Source organism: Salmo trutta, chromosome 36 (genome assembly GCF_901001165.1).
Source record: "Salmo trutta chromosome 36, fSalTru1.1, whole genome shotgun sequence".
NCBI classification, from domain to species: Eukaryota; Metazoa; Chordata; class Actinopteri; order Salmoniformes; family Salmonidae; genus Salmo; species Salmo trutta.
The window spans coordinates 20977284-20994564 of record NC_042992.1 but is presented as its reverse complement, the minus strand read 5'-3'; the positions used below and the strand labels follow the sequence as shown (position 1 = coordinate 20994564).

The window sequence follows — 17281 nt, the reverse complement described above, 5'->3', positions numbered from 1 at the left end:
AAAATGATCAGTTCTGGTTCAAACTGTGCACCATACATTTTGGCCTGAAGGGACGACCTTCCAATTTGGCCTACCTCAAACTTTGGCGTGAGTGACCTACTATTAGGCCTATTCATAACGTCCCTGAAAATTCGGGAAGCGTGGATTTGTAGGTCTTATATGTCAAGCTGCTCTGTGCCTCTGCATAGTCGCTTACACAATTGGACAAATAAACATTGTAAACCATAGCCTAGCCAACTGCCAATTTGTTTTTCTAAGTGTGAGGCCCTTTTCCCTGGGACTGTCTGGAGAACATTGAAGGTGACATAGTCCAGGAGAGACCGACGGATCAGAACCTGGTTTCCCAGTTGTGATGTAACTTAAGCATTATGATGGTCATAATGTACCAGATGCATAGTTATTTACTATCCAACTTTTTAAAAGTGTTTCCCAAACAAGCACAGAGCATTAACTTGTAAGAGGCAGTTGGGGGCATGTTTTGTTTTGTACATAATCCAGTTAAGGGGGGGCCACTAATAGCCTACATTTCATATGAAACGTAGGCTAGGCCTATACATTTAGAAGACTACATTTTATTAATGAAAATAATAATAACTCCATAATATACAAACTAACCATTTTCGTCATGTAATGTTAATTGATTTCAAGATTTGAAGTCTGGTCTTCTTCTTGTTTTGACTTGGGCCCAGTTTTCCGATAGCGTTGGAACTTTGGAGGCTTACAATTGCTTTAATGATGCATCTTTTCTACAATGACCGAAGATGTAACATGCATTTCCAAAAACACAATGCAGATAAAACGGTTGTTTAGTGCGTCATTGAAGCATGTGTCCATACTGATAGGATCAAAAGAAAGAGAGTGCTGCTCTTGGATCAGCGTCCTCCATTCAAATCTTTCATTAACATTAGAGTTATCTCACAATACTGACTACGGATCAGCTCCTAAAGAGATATGACAACCTATGGCTGTAAATATTGATTGCTTACCCAATGAAAATGTTAGCTACACATAATGAAGTATATTGAGACAAATTGCAGACAGTAGCCTAGCAACACTCAATTGATTGAACACTCAATTGATTGAACATTAAATGTATTTAAATATGATTGAAAGAGGCATGCATAGCCTACTGTTTTTTAAATAATTGTTTAAAATTATTATTTATTACAAAAAACACAAGGAAGGGGTAACATTAAAGTATTAGAACATGAAGGACAAACAATACAGCATCAAGACACTAGCCTACTGTTTATATTTGAATGCAGTCATCTCGGTTTTCATTTGAAGCATATTTTTATACGTTGCTTGTTTGTATCAATTGCAAAGACATTGACAACTTTGTATTTGTAGTCAACTTTGTTAGGAAGTTATCGCAGTCACAGAGAGATGGATAACCCATGTGATTCTATGTTTAGCTGTGATCTTCTGTATATAAAGTGGTGCGGGAGGGCAAAAATGCATTAACTACTTAGCTGTTCTACAAGTGGTCTGAGGCAGGCTTTAGAGTACAAGCTTTTTCAAGTGAAAAGTTAATAACAATGGTTTTGGGAAACATCTCTGAGATTTAACAACGCTCCTAAGAAGGTTCTAATGATGAACTTAGCCTTAAGATGGTTTTGGGAAACCAGGCCCTGATCTGTTTTTTTTTTTTAACTGTATGATGCATTTATGTTGTTCTGTTTTGCATTTAATGCTTCCATGTCTATATGTTCCCCTACGTCTAGATGTTTTAGGGACTACAGATGGAAATGAGCTGTTAGCTAAATCTGGTGGCATATATAAGGCATATTAAAATCATCCAATCTGACTATCAACTGTCAATTTATGGATACGATTACGAGTATGGCCATGTCGACACACACCTACCAGGGTCTAAATGAATGGGTCCTGTGAAAGAAATGCTATAACCACTCCCCAGCCACTTACATTGTTGTCTAGACATGTACACATGTTCATGAAATACAATAGATGGCCATAATCACCAAAAGATACACCTGGCTAACTTGATGGGTCATGTAATCATCTGACGAGGTGGAGTCTTTTGTTTAGACATGTAGCAAGCTCGCTAGCTAAACAATGAACCATAATCCCAACCCATTCTATTAGCAATACAAACCGATTGTCATAGCCATAGATTGTATATATAAAGGTCATAGCTAGCCACTATGCATGAAATGCTGTAGTATGAATCTGCAGGTAGGTAAAGGTAAACAACTAGGTTCAATATTAGCTACCTAGCTAACATTAGGCTATAACTAATTGGCACCCCAATGGTGGAACAAGCTCCCTCACGACGCCAGGACAGCGGAGTCAATCACCACCTTCCGGAGACACCTGAAACCCCACCTCTTTAAGGAATACCTGGGATAGGATAAAGTAATCCTTCTACCCCCCCCCCCAAAAAAAGATTTAGATGCACTATTGTAAAGTGGTTGTTCCACTGGATATCTTAAGGTGAATGCACCAATTTGTAAGTCGCTCTGGATAAGAGCGTCTGCTAAATTACTTAAATGTAAATGTAACTAGCAATGCATATGGATTTCTGAGATACAAATAATATTAGGTACTACAGATTATACACATAACGTTAGCTAGCAAGCCAGCAAGCTAATGTTCGCTAGCTAGCGCACAGTACGCTTTAAACTTGCAATGTAAATTACTTTCTGACAAAATTAGAACCGTTATTGTTATTATTATTGTTATTCCGCTGCTCGATAGCTCCTGCTAAATTCGGGGCAGCAATGTTGTTGAGAGCAGTAGCAACACTTTTGAAGTTCTCCAAGGTTAACGTTATATCTTTCAAAAAAGCCGCGGTGGCAAGGATTATCTACACATACTGAGCAGCTCACATTATAAACAGAAGCATGCTACATGGCAGACCAATCCGAACTCATCTCTCGGCATGCCCAGCCCATCCATTATCTCAGCAAATCATGGCTAGCGGGAATGTTCCTGTCTTTTTCCGTGGCTCAACCAACTAGGCTCGTAATTTAACCATTTTATTTGTATTTACAGATGGCATACAAGTTTGTTATTAAGGCACATGAAAGTTGCCATATTCCAGAAGGCATTTCTGCCAAAAAACGCATATTGATAAGAAAAAGTCAGTTCAAAGCCTCCTGTGAAGTACTGACGTGCAACATACGCCTAGTTTGCTAAAATGGGTCACAATTATTGCACTTTTATATACACCAACCGACTGCACGGCCAGCAGTTATGTTAGAGAGCAACAGTCCGCTGAACAGCAGTCATATGCTGTATTATTGTTATTCCGCTGACGTCTGACAATGGCTTGGCATTTATAGTATTCCAGGTGTTTCAAATTTGTACCGGATAAGATTAAACTTGGGACTAAACTAAGCTAGACAAAGTGCATATTTCTAATATTACAATAGATACTATACATTACCAAAATGAAATGTTATCATCGTATAATCATGCTCATTCACCCCCCCAAAACAATTTAACCATATCTTGTGAGGTAAGGCAGAAAATAAGCCTAATGATGCACTTTGACTGCTTTACGCGTGGTCTGGATCACTCATAGATGTGCAAAGATTTTTAAGAGTTAAGAAAGCTCTGGGAAACACCTCGGCCTACTAAAGATCTATCGTAAGATGTTTCTAATGATTGTCATGGGAATTTTAATGTTTGTGCTTTTCTTAACAAATTTCTGTGTTCTTTTCATGTGCTGTTCTAAGAACCAATTTCTGTGTTCATGCAGGTGGCTGACTGTACAAACCCTCACTTATCAGTAGCTGCAATTTGGCGGTACGCCCAGACGTTGTTTTGAGAATGAACTAAAGATATCTCAGTTTCAAGGTCTCAGCTTAGAGAGAAAGAAGCCTCGTGAGGAGTTGGTCTGTCACATGTTATGAAACAGTATTGGTCGGTCACATGAATGAAACAAAAGGGTAATGATTAATGAATTATGATAAATCATGCAAATATAACTTGTCTGTGTATAGCCGTATATAAGACAACTGCTGGGACTGCCCAGGGAGAGCTCCTGATTGACATGTGTACTATGGTGCATTGAGTTGTTTGGAACCTCTCCAGCATGCTGACAATAAACAATGATTCACTTAAGATTGACTTTGAGTGTCCCTGTGTAAGAATTTCCACAACATGATCTTAACGCTTACGAAGGCTCTGGAAAACTTGGCTAAGGGCCAGGGTTCCTAAAAGCATCTTAAGGCTTCGTTCATCGTTAGAACCATAGAATCCCTGATTTTGGGATCTGGTCTTTACGCACACTCTTAGAATAAAAAGTGTTATCTAGAACCTAAAAGAGTTCTTTGGCGGTCCCCATAGGCAAGCCCTATTGTCACGTCCTGACCAGTAAAGGGGCTGTTTGTTATTGTAGTTTGGTCAGGGCGTGGCAGGGGGTGTTTGTTTAGGGTGTTTCGGGGTTGTTTGGGTTATGTTCTATGTTAGTGTATTTCTATGTTATTTCTAGTTGGTCCATTTCTATGTGGTGTTTATTGGGTTGACCTTCAATTGGAGGCAGCTGCCTCTCGTTGCCTCTGATTGAAGGTCCTATTTATAGGGGTGTTTGTTCTATGGGGGTTGGTAGGTAGTTATTTCCTGGTTTAGTGTTTGTTGCACCTGACGGGACTGTTTGGAGTTGTTTGTTTTGTATACGTGTTTATTTTGTTTTTCCTTCTTCAAATAAAAAAAGATGAGTATACATTTTCCCGCTGTGTTTTGGTCCACTCCTTACGACAATCGTGACACCTATGAAGAACCCTTTTTGTTTCCAGGTAGAACCCTTTCCACAGAGAGTTCTACCTGGAACCAAAAAGCTTTCTACCTGGAACCAAAAAGGGTTCTCCTATGGGGACAGCTAAATAACCCTTTTGGAACCTTTTTTTCTAAGAGTGCACGGTTGCATATCAGAGTTTCAAAGATGTGTCATGTGCTATAGGTTCGTGGACAGATCTCAGTTTTTTTATCATAACTAATTATTGATTTAGCTTATAGTTTTATGACAAATGGGCAGATCCTGGCATAGGCAAAACTAGAAACTATTGTCCATCGGTCATGACCGCTATATAGATCATTGGTCATGATGTGTGAATTTCACTGGAGTGCGGCCTGCCCATGTGGTTATGTTGTCTAAGTGGCTGCCTGCCCATGTTAAATAATGTTTATCTGTTATTTTGATTACTTAAGCAGATCAAAAACATGAAGAACAACCCGTTTATAATTTTCTGTGTTGTCAGCAAGCCACAGCTATTAATTGGCCAAAACATAAGGCGCAAGGGTTGAACCAGAACCTACAATTTAAAACAACATTTGAATAATCAAATCATTATTCAATTTCTCATTTATTGATATTAGCTTGACCACATTTACATGTGCACAGTATTCCAGATAGTAGCTCATGTCCCCCTTAAGGTCTTAATCAAAGAAAAATCAAAGAAAACAACGAACACAGAAAGCAGTGCGCTGTGACGATATCTCGACAACTCTTACTCTGAACCTCACTCGGTCTCTCTCGTTGCCTTTCTCTTGCTCTCAGGTGTGCACATATCCCAGGTAATGTAGTATGGTACTGAGTGGGATGAAGAGACTGGCATCACTGATGTGCTGTTCCAGTATGGTCATGATAGAGAGGATTTCATCTCATTTGACCTGAAGACAATGACATTGGTCGCTCCAAAGCATTACCTCACCCAGAGGTGTATAACCTTTCTCAAGAAGTATCTGCAGAATGGGAAGAGTACTCTGCAGAGGATAGGTACAGAAATACTGGGACAATTTCTTCTACATACACAATTCTTATTTAATACTGTTGAGTTTTTAAATGTGTGATTTGAATTGTACATAAGTCACAATACTGTTAACACTGCATTGTTAATAACTTCCTTATTCTGCTCTGCATCTTTTCCCTGTCATTCTTTCTCTACCATCTCTGTCTCTTTACTCCACTCTCTCTCGTCCCATCCTTCTCTCTTCCATCCTTTCTTTCCACACCCATTTCTCTCCCCCAGTGTCTATCCTCCAGAAGACCCCCTCCTCTCCAGTAGTGACATGTCATGCTACAGGTTTCTACCCCAGAGGAGTCATGGTGATGTGGACGAGAGGAGAACAGGATATCTATGATGATGTGAAGTATGGAGAGACCCTCCCCAACCACGTCGGGACCTTCCAGATGAGGTCTCGTCTGACGGTGGACCCTAAGGAGTGGGACAACAACAACACCTAAAGCTGTATGGTCCAACAAGAACCCTGTATCACACCCTGATCTGTTCCACCGGTCTTTGTGCTCGTCTCCACCCCCATCCAGGTGTTGCCCATCTTCCCCTTTATCCCCAGTGTATTTATACTTGCATTCTCTGTTTATCTGTTGCCAATTCGTCTTGTCAAGCTTACCAGCGTGTTTTCTGAGTTCCTGTTTTTTACTAGACTCTGATCTCTTGCCTGCCCTGACACTGAGCCCGCCTTCCTGACCGTTCAGCCTGCCCTGACCTCGAGCCTGTCTGCCGCCCTGTACCGTTTGGATTCTGACCTGGTTTATGAACTTTTGCCTGTCCTCGACCTGCCTCTAGCCTGCCCCTTGGTTGTTCAATAAATATCAGAGACTCAAACCATCTGCCTCCTATGTCTGCATCTGGGTCTCGCCCTGTGTCGTTATACCCTGAGGATGAAGTCACCATCAGACTGGAACACTCAGGTGGTCAAGACCAACTGGAGTTAGTAATTATGATCATACAGAGAAACTGTGAATGTTACGGCATACTATGTAGAGAGGCTAACATTTTCAGTCCACAAAAAGGACCTCCGTCATGTTAATTGATCATTTTTGCCTTTGAATATTGGTAAAACATTTAATTCTATGCATATAGTCATAGGCTATTAATTTATTTTTACCTCATAAACCACAAATTCTCAAATTTAGCATACCAAACGTACACAATAAAAACGAATTACCTCAATGATAAAGCATTTACTGTGTGGAGAGGTGTCCTCTTTCCTGGCCAATGAAGTCCAATTTTGGGGACCGTTTTTTACTCATTAATGGCCAAATGTTGGAAAACATTTCACAGTTGAGTTTTAATCCAAAACTAGTTGGAATGCCACAGATCATAATTACATAACTTGCAATTAATGTCTCCACTATTGACTTCAAATTGCATAGCCAATTACCATCTTCTCATGAACATTTATGATAAGAACTGTAATACGATCTTTGTAAGCACTGAGAAGCTGTGGAGGAGTGTCCCTAACTTATGTCATGTCATACTAAGACCAATGCCTAAACAAGTACCCATAATTTATTTTTTTTAAATTCTGTTCAGTTCCAGAGGATGACAATGCAGATTTCATCATTGGGAGTGTGGAAGCTGCTGCTACTTTTGCGGTCCTCCTGGCTGCTGTCTGGTTAAACAGGAGGAGGACCAGGGAGTCATGCAACAACTACCAGGAACACTGAGAGACTAGTGGGGACCAGAAACATGGGGTAGATTCATTACATTCAGGGATGTCATTCCAACTAGTGGTCTACCCTTTCCCTCCAGTTTTCATTTGTATTTTCCTACATGGAATTCTTTAGGTATTATACAGTATATTCCTCCACCAGTTTCCCACATTGTGAAGAACTTCTCATTCTAGATAACTATCAAGTTAAGTGTAATTTATTACAATATTATGGTTGTTCTAGTCTAGGTAAACAGCCAAGTAATGTACATAATGTTAATATGGAATATGTGTAAGTTATGTGCAAAATGTAAATATAGAATATAAGTAATTTACAAAATGAGGACATGAATGTGTAAACATGTCATGTCCTGATCATGTAAAGCGGTCATTTGCCATAGTAAAATGGTCAGGGCGTGGCAGGGGGTTGTTTTGTGTGGGGTTTTGGGTTTTCTGTTTCTATGTGGGAGTGTTCTAGTTTTCTATTTCTATGTGTTGTTTTTCCACGTTTGGCCGGGTATGGTTTCCAATCAGAGGCAGGTGTCTTTCGTTGTCTCTGACTGGAAGCCATACTTAGGCAGCCTGTTTTCCTTTGGGGTTTGTGGGTAGTTGTTTTCCGTTTTGTCTGAGTACCTTACGGAACTGTCAGCTGTCGTGTTGTTCTTTTGTTTAAGTGCTCTCTTAAATTAGAGTAAGAATGAGCACTCTACACGCTGCGCCTTGGTCCCCTTTCATCGACCGCTGTGACAAAACAGATGTAAATATGTGCATCAGACCAGTCAAGTCAATCCAAAAGGTTTTACATTTTTCACATTATGTGTTTATACTGAAAGTTGCTGTATTTTTGTAGCCTTTTTTATACTCAAAGCAAACTTCATTGTGATACTGTACAGTACGTTGATCATAAAAACCTGATTGTAGTTGTAGCCTAGTAAAGAGATAAACCAGCTATAATCAGCAAGCCAATTTAGACAAATTAGAGACCACATTTTTATTAATGTTTATCTTTGTTATGAAAAGACAAAAAGTCTGCTGTGTTTTCCTGACATGCTGATGTTGAAAGGTCCACAGTCAGTTCAGCCCTGGAGTGATGCTGTTCTGGATGCTGCAGACTGCTCTGTTCCAGTCATCTTTTTTTCCAAGATGGCATAGCAGTCAGACGTCCTTTGTCCTCGTCTTGTCGTGTCCCGTGTGTGTGTGTGTGTGTATATATATATATATATATATATATATATATATATATATATATATATATATATATATATATATATATATATATATTTACATATTTTCTTCGCATGTTTTTATTTTGTTTTCTTCTAAAAATTCAACTTCAAAACACTCTCCTGCAAACCGCCTCACCAATTAAAAACATTTTTAAAATATTATTTACCTCAAATCTGAAATCCACAACAGAAGTTAGCCAGAAGTTAGCCAGCTCACTAGCTAATGTTAGAATTCAGCTAACCACGATAGGCGGTCATCAGCTGTCCCTTAACTCGAAAAGCTATCGCCAGTTTTGTACAACGCGACTCTGACCAGAGCATACCGGACCCATTTTCACTCCATATCCCCGGATTTCTACCGCAAGCTCTGGACATTTACACCTCGATCTTGCAGCTAGCTAGCTGCTAACCGAGTGACTATTGGCTAACGTCGGTCCCGGAGCTAACATCAATTATTCCGGAGCTAGCCAGCTGAAGAGTTCCATCAGCCACTCCTGGGCTACAATCATCTATCCGGACCAGTTTTACTGCCGATGCGGAGCCCCATCGGGCCTTCACGACTGGACTACCGACGTTATCTGCCCGAGTGAGTTATCCAACTGGCCCCTCCATCGCGACGTAACCTGAACGCCCATCTGCGGCCAGCTAATCGTTAGCTGTCTTATCGCCTGCTATCTGAATAGGTCTATCGGCCAATTTTCTTGGGCCACTATAACTATAACTATTTTGCCAATTGGATTGGTCCCCTCTACCACATGGAACCCCACTAATCTACCGACTGAAACGCACGAGGTGGCTAATAACAGACCATCCTCTGCCAACTTGCTACCCATGGCCCGACTAGCTGTCTGAATCGCCGTGACCGCAACCAACCTCACTACTCACTGGACCCTTTTGATCACTTGGCTAAGCATGCCTCTCCTTAATGTCAATATGCCTTGTCCATTGCTGTTCTGGTTAGTGTTTATTGGCTTATTTCACTGTAGAGCCTCTAGCCCTGCTCATTATACCTTATCCAACCTTTCAGTTCCACCACCCACACATGCGATGACATCACCTGGTTTCAATGATGTTTCTAGAGACAATATCTCTCTCATCATCACTCAATGCCTAGGTTTACCTCCACTGTATTCACATCCTACCATAACTTTGTCTGTACATTATACCTTGAAGCTATTTTATCGCCCCCAGAATCCTGCTCCTTTTACTCTCTGTTCCGACGTCATAGACGACCAATTCTCATAGCTTTTAGCCGTACCCTTATCCTACTCCTCCTCTGTTCCTCTGGTGATGTATAGGTGAATCCAGGCCCTGCAGTGCCTAGCTCCACTCCTATTCCCCAGGCGCTCTCTTTTGATGACTTCTGTAACCGTTACAGCCTTGGTTTCATGCATGTTAACATTAGAAGCCTCCTCCCTAAGTTTGTTTTATTCACTGCTTTAGCACACTCTGCCAACCCGGATGTCCTAGCCGTGTCAGAATCCTGGATTAGGAAGACCACAAAAATCTGAAATCTCCATCCCTAACTACAACATTTTCAGACAAGATAGAACGGCCAAAGGGGGCGGTGTTGCAATCTACTGCAGAGATAGCCTGCAGAGTTCTGTCCTACTATCCATGTCTGTACCCAAACAATTTGAACTTCTACTTTTAAAATCCACCTCTCTAAAAACAAGTCCCTCACCATTGCCGCCTGCTATAGACCACCCTCTGCCCCCAGCTGTGCTCTGGACACCATATGTGATCTATCTTCAGAGCTCGTGCTGCTAGGTGACCTAAATTGGGACATGCTTAACACCCCAGCCATCCTACAATCGAAGCTTGATTCCCTCAATCTCACTCAAATTATCAATGAACCTACCAGGTACCACCCCAAAGCCGTAAACACGGGCACCCTCATAGATATCATCCTAACCAACTTGCCCTCTAAATACACCTCTGCTGTTTTCAACCAAGATCTCAGTGATCACTGCCTCATTGCCTGCATCCGTAATGGGTCAGTGGTCAAACGACCTCCACTCATCACTGTCAAACGCTCCCTGAAACACTTCAGCGAGCAAGCCTTTCTAATCTACCTGGCCCGGGTATCCTGGAAGGATATTGACCTCATCCCGTCAGTAGAGGATGCCTGATTTTTTTTTTTAAATGCCTTCCTCACCATCTTAAATAAGCATGCCCCATTCAAGAAATGTAGAACCAGGAACAGATATAGCCCTTGGTTCTCTCCAGACCTGACTGCCCTTAACCAACACAAAAACATCCTGTGGTGTTCTGCATTAGCATCGAACAGCCCCCATGATATGCAACTTTTCAGGGAAGTCAGAAACCAATATACACAGGCAGTTAGAAAAGCCAAGGCTAGCTTTTTCAAGCAGAAATTTGCTTCCTGCAATACAAATTCAAAAAAGTTCTGGGACACTGTAAAGTCCATGGAGAATAAGAACACCTCCTCCCAGCTGCCCACTGCACTGAGGATAGGAAACTCTGTCACCACCGATAAATCCACTATAATTAAGAATTTCAATAAGCATTTTTCTACGGCTGGCCATGCTTTCCACCTGGCTACCCCTACCGCGGTCAACAGCACTGCACCCCCCACAGCTACTCGCCCAAGCCTTCCCCATTTCTCCTTCTCCCAAATCCAGTCAGCTGATGTTCTGAAAGAGCTGCAAAATCTGGACCCCAACAAATCAGCCAGGCTAGACAATCTGGACCCTTTCTTTCTAAAATTATCTGCCGAAATTGTTGCAACCCCTATTACTAGCCTGTTCAACCTCTCTTTTATATCGTCTGAGATTCCCAAAGATTGGAAAGCAGCTGCGGTCATCCCCCTCTTCAAAGGGGGGGACACTCGACCCAAACTGCTACAGACCTATAAATATCCTACCCTGCCTCTCTAAAGTCTTTGAAAGCCAAGTCAACAAACAGATTACCGACCATTTCGAATCCCACCGCACCTTCTCCGCTATGCAATCTGGTTTCAGAGCTGGTCATGGGTGCACCTCAGCCACGCTCAAGGTCCTAAACGATATCTTAACCGCCATCGATAAGAAACAATTCTGTGCAGCCGTATTCATTGACCTGGCCAAGGCTTTCGACTCTGTCAATCACCACATTCTTATTGGTAGACTCAACAGCCTTGGTTTCTCAAATGATTGCCTCGCCTGGTTCACCAACTACTTCTCTGATAGAGTTCAGTGTGTCAAATCGGAGGGCCTGTTGTCCGGGCCTCTGGCAGTCTTTATGGGGGTGCCACAGGGTTCAATTCTTGGGCCGACTCTTTTCTCTGTATACATCAAGGATGTCGCTCTTGCTGCTAGTGAGTCTCTGATCCACCTCTACGCAGACGACACCATTCTGTATACTTCTGGCCCTTCTTTGGACACTTAACTACCCTCCAGATGAGCTTCAATGCCATACAACTCTCCTTCCGTGGCCTCCAACTGCTCTTAAATACAAGTCAAACTAAATGCATGCTCTTTAACCGATCGCTGCCTGCACCTGCCCGCCCGTCCAGCATCACTACTCTGGACGGTTCTGACTTAGAATATGTGGACAACTACAAATACCTAGGTATTTAAACTGTAAACTCACCTTCCAGACTCACATCAAACATCTCCAATCCAAAGTTAAATCTAGAATTGGCTTCCTATTTCGCAACAAAGCATCCTTCACTCATGCTGCCAAACATACCCTCGTAAAACTGACCATCCTACCGATCCTCGAATTCAGCGGTCATTTACAAAATAGCCTCCAATACCCTACTCAATAAATTGGATGCAGTCTATCACAGTGCCATCCGTTTTGTCACCAAGGCCCCATATACTACCCACCACTGCGACCTGTACGCTCTCGTTGGCTGGCCCTCGCTTCATACTCGTCGCCAAACCCACTGGCTCCAGGTCATCTACAAGACCCTGCTAGGTAAAGTTCCCCCTTATCTCAGCTCGCTGGTCACCATAGCAGCACCCACCTGTAGCACACGCTCCAGCAGGCATATCTCTCTGGTTACCCCCAAAGCCAATTCATCCTTCAGCCGCCTCTCCTTCCAGTTCTCTGCTGCCAATGACTGGAACAAACTACAAAAATCTCTAAAACTGGAAACACTTATCTCCCTCACTAGCTTTAAGCACCAGCTGTCAGAGCAGCTCACAGATTACTGCACCTGTATATAGCCCATCTATAATTTAGCCCAAACAACTACCTCTTCCCCTACTGTATTTATTTATTTAGCTCCATTGCACCCCATTATTTCTATTTCTACTTTGCACTTTCTTGCACTGCAAATCTACCATTCCAGTGTTTTACTTGCTATATTGTATTTACTTCGCCACCATGGCCTTTTTTGCCTTTACCTCCCTTATCTCACCTCAATTGCTCACTTTGTTTATAGGCTTATTTTTCTACTATATTATTGACTGTATGTTTGTTTTACTCCATGTGTAACTCTGTTGTTGTATGTGACAAACTGCTTGCTTTATCTTGGCCAGATCGCAATTGTAAATAAGAACTTGTTCTCAACTTGCCTACCTGGTTAAATAAAGATGAAATAATTGTTTTTATATGGGCTCAAATGTCAGCCTATTCCCAATATAGTGCACTACCAGGCCCCATAGTAGTTATGGGTCTATGGGCCCTGATCAAAAGTAGTGCACCTGATAGGAAATATGGTGCCATTTGGGACACAACCATGGTGTCAGTGTAACAGAGACACTGACTCAGCCGGAATTGAGATTAACTTTTTTAGCCACAAGTCCTTCGGACAAGTAGGCCAATTTTTTTTACTTGTCCGAAAGCTCAAGGACCAGTGGAAGCAAAATTTCCCTATAACCTCAAAGATCCACCACCATATTTTACAGTAGGTATGGGGTTATTTCCTGCATGGGGCGGCAGGTAGCCTAGTGGTTGGAGTGTTGGACTAGTAACCGAAAGATTGCAAGATCGAATCCCCGAGCTGACAAGGTAAAAAACTGTCGTTCTGCCCCTGAGCAAGGCAGTTAACACGCTGTTCCTAGGCCGTCATGGACAATAAGAATATGTTCTTAACTGACTTAAATAAGAGATCAAATGTTTCACTTGATGCAAAACCCCCCACTGGTGTGTGTGGCCAAAGAGCTTTCTCTAACAAATGTAAACACCTAGAGTTTGATAAACGGCATTGGAACTGGTGCTATGATCAGATGACATGAAAATATAACTCTTTGGCCACGCACACCAGTGGTGGTTTCTGCGTGAAAAAATATGCACATGCGGAAAAGTACCTCATACCTACTGTAAAATATAGTGGATCTTTGATGAATGCATTAACTGTAAGTCGCTCTGGATAAGAGCGTCTGCTGAATGACTAAAATGTCATGTAAAATTTAAGGGGCTATTTTGCTTCCACTGGTCCTTGTTAAGATTGACAGCATCTTGAACTTTATCCAGTACCAGGACATTTGAGCCGAAAACCTGTCTGCCTCTGCCAGGAAGCTGAAACATGGTGTATCTTCCAGCAAGACAATAACCCCAAACACACAACAAAATCCACAAAGAAATGGTTAATTGACCACAAGAATCAACATTTTGCAATGGCCATCTCAGTCCCTGGACTTGAACCCCATTGAAAACGTGTGGTTTGAATTGGAGAGGGAGTCCATAAGCGGAGATGAAGGTTATCAAGAATCTGGAAAAATTCTGTATGGACGAATGGTCTAAGATCCTTCTAAAGCTGTTCTCCAATCTCATAAAACATTTTAGAAAAAGGCTCAGTGCTGTTTTCCTCGCAAGTGGAGGGATAGTATTGAAAACAGGGGTGCCAATCATTTTACCCCTATCTTTAAGATAAAAAAGATTACTTGTTAAACAACATTTCTTTCTCTTAGCATTTGTGTTAGTATAAAATAATATACAGTTGAAGTAGGAAGTTTACATACACTTAGGTTGGAGTTATTAAAACTCATTTTTCAACCACTCCACACATTTCTTGTTAACAAAATATAGCTTTGGCAAGTCGGTTAGGACATCTACTTTGTGCATGACACAAATCATTTTTCCAACAATTCTTTACAGGCAGATTATTTCACTTATAATTCACTGTATCACAATTCCAGTGGGTCAGAAGTTTACATACACTAAGTTGACTGTGCCTTTAAACAGCTTGGAAAATTCCAGAAAATGATGTCATGGCTTTAGAAGCTTCTGATAGGCTAATTGACATCATTTGAGTCAATTGGAGGTGTACCTGTGGATGTATTTCAAGGCCTACCTTCAAACTCAGTGCCTCTTTGCTTGACATCATGGGAAAATCAAAAGAAATCAGCCAAGACCTCAGAAAAAAAATTGTCGACCTCCACAAGTCTGGTTCATCCTTGGGAGCAATTTCCAAACGCCTGAAGGTACCACGTTCATCTGTACAAACAATAGTACACAAGGATAAACACCATGAGACCACGCAGCCGCCATACCACTCAGGAAGGAGACGCGTTCTGTCTCCTAGAGATGAACGTACTTTGGTGCGGGAAGTACAAATCAATCCCAGAACAACAGCAAAGGACCTTGTGAAGATGCTGGAGGAAACAGGTACAAAATTATCTATATCCACAGTAAAACGAGTCCTATATTGACATAACCTGAAAGGCTGCTCAGTAAGGAAGAAGCCACTGCTCCAAAACCACTATATGGGGACAAAGATCGTACTTTTGGGAGAAATGTCCTCTAGCCTGAAGAAAGAAAAATGTAACTGTTTGGCTGTATTGACCATCGTTATGTTTGGAGGAAGAAGGGTGTGGCTTGTGTAACCGATGTGAAATGGCTAGTTAGTTAGCGGTGGTGCGCGCTAGCAGCATTTCAATCGGTGACGTCACTCGCTCTGAGACTTGAAGTAGGGTTTCCCCTTGCGTCGCAAGGGCCGCGGCTTTTGTGGCGCGATGGGTAACGATGCTTCGGTGGGTGTCAGTTGTTGATGTGTGCAAGGGTCCCTGGTTCGAGCCCGGGTTGGGGCGAAGAGAGGGACGGAACCTACACTGTTACATTGATGCTGTTGACCCGGATCATTGGTTGCTGCGGAAAAGGAGGAGGTCAAAGTGGGGGTGAGTGTAACAGATGTGAAATGGCTAGTTAGTTAGCGGTGGTGCGCGCTAGTAGCATTTCAATCGGGGACGTCACTCGCTCTGAGACTTGAAGTAGGATTTCCCCTTGCGGCTTTTGTGGCGCGACGGGTAACGATGCTTCGCTGGGTGTCAGTTGTTGATGTGTGCAAGGGTCCCTGGTTCGAGCCCGGGTTGGGGCGAAGAGAGGGACGGAACCTACACGGTTACACTTGCAAGCCAAAGAACACCATCCCAACCGTGAAGGACGGGGGTGGCAGCATCATGTTGTGGGGGTGCTTTGCTGCAGGAGGGACTGGTGCACTTCACAAAATAGATGGCATCATGCGGAAGGGAAATTATGCGGATATATTGATGCAACATTTCAAGACATCAGTCAGGAAGTTAAAGCTTGGTCACAAATGGGTCTTCCAAATGAACAATGACCCCAAGCATACTTCCAAAGTTGTGGCAAAATGGCTTAAGGACAACAAAGTCAAGGCATTGGAGTGGCTATCACAAAGCCCTGACCTCAATCCTATAGAAAATTTGTTGGCTGCAAAAAGGTGGCTCTATAAAGTATTGACTTTGGGGGGTGAATAGTTATGCGCGCTCAAGTTCTGTTTTTTTTTGTCTTATTTCTTGTTTGTTTCACAAAATAATATTTTGCATCTTCAAAGTGGTAGGAATGTTGTGTAAATCAAATGATACAAACCCCCCCAATCAATTTTCATTCCAGATTGTAAGGCAACAAAATAGGAAAAATGCCAAGGGGGTGAATACTTTCATAAGCCACTGTATGAACTGTTAAGTGACCACAGTCCGTTCTTTAATTGATCAAATCTATCCTAGCCAGAGATGTAAAGTTGGAGCCTATGCATAATGCTATGTGTAGCCTATAGTGTAAATAACATTGAAAGATTTGTGGAATCTGTGTGGGTAGCTGGACAGGTAGGATGACTGACAGTGAGGGTGAACAGGTGGTCACGGGTCAGGTGACAGAGGAATGGATGAGACAGGCAGGAATTCCTTTAACCATAAAGTGGTATATTTACTGAGTAGTCTGTGCTGCATAACAAAGGAAACAGAATAACGTGTATCCAATCAAATCCATCATCAAAGATCTAATCATAACAATCATTCATTATTAACATCATTTAGGGAATTCAACAATCCAGTTCATTAATAAGTCAATAGGAATCATCGGTGAGTAATTTAGGCTCGTAACTATTTATCATAAATCATGAAAGAATAATACAAACAGTGATCGGTTATTCAATCTATAAATCGCCATTAGTTGGATCAGAGCCGAGCAGTTGAACAAACAATGACTTTCTTATTTCACCCCTTCAAGTGTCTACATGCGTACACGTAATTTCATTACATATTAACCATACCAATTACATAATTGACCTACCATTGACCATTCACATTACACAAAATGTTTGAAGCGTGCGCTCCGCCCACTCTCCCGATCGCAACAGATAGTTCAGATGAAAGTTCAGATGAAAGGTAACAGAGTCGGTGGATTCATGGACGCACAGAACTTCTGGATTTGACAGAGTG

The 17281-nt window shown here is 42.0% G+C and overlaps 1 pseudogene; it reads left to right on the top strand.

Annotated features, from left to right (window-relative positions):
- Positions 1–2184: 2184 nt before the first annotated feature.
- On the top strand, positions 2185–6250 carry LOC115175439 (major histocompatibility complex class I-related gene protein-like; annotated as a pseudogene).
- Positions 6251–17281: the final 11031 nt, after the last annotated feature.